General features: G+C 43.7%; 1 long non-coding RNA gene across 1 annotated transcript in view; it reads left to right on the forward strand.

The window, feature by feature from the left end:
- The window catches only part of LOC127744599 (uncharacterized), a 2450-nt gene extending 1886 nt beyond the window's left edge, over positions 1–564 (forward strand). Inside the window, exon 2 of the long non-coding RNA XR_008005575.1 lies at positions 142–564. This is a non-coding gene — a long non-coding RNA (uncharacterized LOC127744599). The remainder of the gene's footprint in view (positions 1–141) is intronic.
- Positions 565–2451: the final 1887 nt, after the last annotated feature.

Genomic DNA, 2451 nt, shown 5'->3' on the forward strand with positions numbered 1-2451 from the left:
GTAATGGGAAAGAGGACCGAAACATGCCACTGAAAGACTCTACTGAGACAAAGATGGGCTGTCAAGAACGTAGAGGAGGTAGGATGGGTAGTTGGTCAGATCTAGTAGGGATCGTACATGGACGGTAGTTGGAGTCGGCAGCTCTCCTAGGGTTTCCTCATCAGGGATCCTGGGGAAGAGGATCAAGTTGGCCCTTGCGAACAGCTTGATGCACTATCTCCCTTCAACCCTTTGAACGAAATGCGGCAAAAGGAAAGAAAATCCATGGACCGACCCCATCGTCTCCACCCCGTAGGAACTACGAGATCACCCCAAGGACGCCTTCGGCATCCAGGGGTCGCGGACCGACCATAGAACCCTGTTCAAAAAGCGGAATGCATTAGCTATCCGCTCTCAGGTTGGGCAGTAAGGGTCGGAGAAGGGCAATCACTCATTCTTAAAACCAGCATTCTTAAGACCAAAGAGACGGGCGGAAAGGGGGGCTCTCCGTTCCCGGTTCTCCTGTAGCTGGATCCTCCGGAACCACAAGAATCCTTAGTTAGAATGGGATTCCAACTCAGCACCTTTTGAGATTTTGAGAAGAGTTGCTCTTTGGAGAGCACAGTACGATGAAAGTTGTAAGCTGTGTTCGGGGGGAAGTTATTGTCTATCGTTGGCCTCTATAGTAGAATCAGTCGGGGCCTGAGAGGCGGTGGTTTACCCTGTGGCGAATGTCAGCGGTTCGAGTCCGCTTATCTCCAACTCGTGAACTTAGCCGATACAAAGCTATGCTATATGATAGCACCCAATTTTTCCGATTCGGCAGTTTGATCTATGCTATGATTTATTATTCATGGACGTTGATAAGATCCTTCCATCTAGCAGCACCTTAGGATGGAAGAAAATTCTTTTCTCATAATCATTCAATAGAAAGCAAGTTGCTAGCCTAATCCCAAGCATTATAACAATGGCAGATCTCTTCTTTCCTTTCTTCATAGCGAAATTAAAGAATTGCCTAAAGATTCAAGTTATTACCAGATCAGCTAACATTCATTATTTATAAAAACAATCTCTTTTAATAACCGATCGTAGAATAGAAAAAGTATTCTCCCACGGAGGAGCAACTGAAAGGGCTAACCCCCCAAGTAATTTCGTCTCATCGAGAAAGAAATGTTTTGGCACGCGAAGCATTCTTTCAAAATGATTTCTAATCGGCAAGCATTTTAGAGAGCTCTTTCAGGGAATACTCTCGATCGCGTTGTCGGCCCCCAACCCCCGAAATGATTTCAATTTATCCCTATTGAGTTTCACAAAGTCCCATTCTTGATCTGGGTAAAGAGATTTCATCTCCGCGATGATTTCATTTTGGATTTCGAAATGGTTAGTAGCCAGGTCCCTTAAATGGGCTTGCTGCTGGTGCCGGTGATGCTAGCTCTTAAGGATCTGTCCTCTTCTTTGCCTTCATTTCCTTGCTCAACGCCTTTTTCTTGTCTTTATCGGGTCTTTCTGTCTGATGATTAAGGCCTTTTGCCTTTAGAAAAGGGCTTTTTAAAGGAGAGAAAGTCTTGATAGGAGAAAGTGGTGCTATACGCTATAAGAGAGAGCTAAAAAGAGGTGGACTGGACTTGCTTAAGCTTGAGTTCTTTCATAGGAAGGAATATAATAAGGCAGTTGGTTTACATACCATAGAGCAGGCGCTTTCATATAACTAAGGAAAAGAGGACAAGAAATGAGAGTTTATGCCGCCTTCTTTCCTAGCTCTTTTCCTATACCCTGTTGTTGAAAATGACTTATGTAGTCTTGGATACGGATATAACTTGCTCTAGAATCAGTATCTATTGAATCAGGAGGTGAGTGAGATTGTTAGAATTGGCAAAAGATCTTCTTATCTGGCAAATAAAAGCCCACCAATTCTTTAAATAAAGACCTTGCTCGTAAGCCTGGGTGCTAGCGCTTGGCCTTGGAATCTCAAACTGATGAGAGAGAGTCTGGATACTTTCTTACGAGGTATGCGAAGCATAGAGCTGTGTGCCGGGCAAGTAAGTTTGAAACATTTTGTAGTGTGAGTACTTTTTCTTCCTCTTCCCTCGCTTTGCTATAAAAGCAGGCTAACGGGGGGTAGGGCATAGTTGGGGGGCTCAATCGAAGAAAGATGGTGTCAGTGACCAGAGAAGGTCCCTCTTTCTTTAGAGAATGCCAAGCTAATCACTCGTCAATAAGCAGCAGGAGAGGAACTGTGTTCATTAAATCATAGATTGAGATTTGGAAAGTGTGTTACTAGTTGAATTTCTCTGAGACCCTCTGTCTTTGACCCCTTATTCTCTCCTCGTCGGGCTTGGGCATACTAATAATTGTAATTCAATAATGAATGAAACTTTTTAATGACCAAAGTGGCTGTTGGGCAAAAAGCATCTTCTGTGGCTCAAGTAGTAACTACTTTACTTTAAAGAGGGGCAAAAGAAAAGGAGAGAA

Source organism: Arachis duranensis, unplaced genomic scaffold (genome assembly GCF_000817695.3).
Source record: "Arachis duranensis cultivar V14167 unplaced genomic scaffold, aradu.V14167.gnm2.J7QH unplaced_Scaffold_633524, whole genome shotgun sequence".
In the NCBI taxonomy this organism is placed as follows: domain Eukaryota; kingdom Viridiplantae; phylum Streptophyta; class Magnoliopsida; order Fabales; family Fabaceae; genus Arachis; species Arachis duranensis.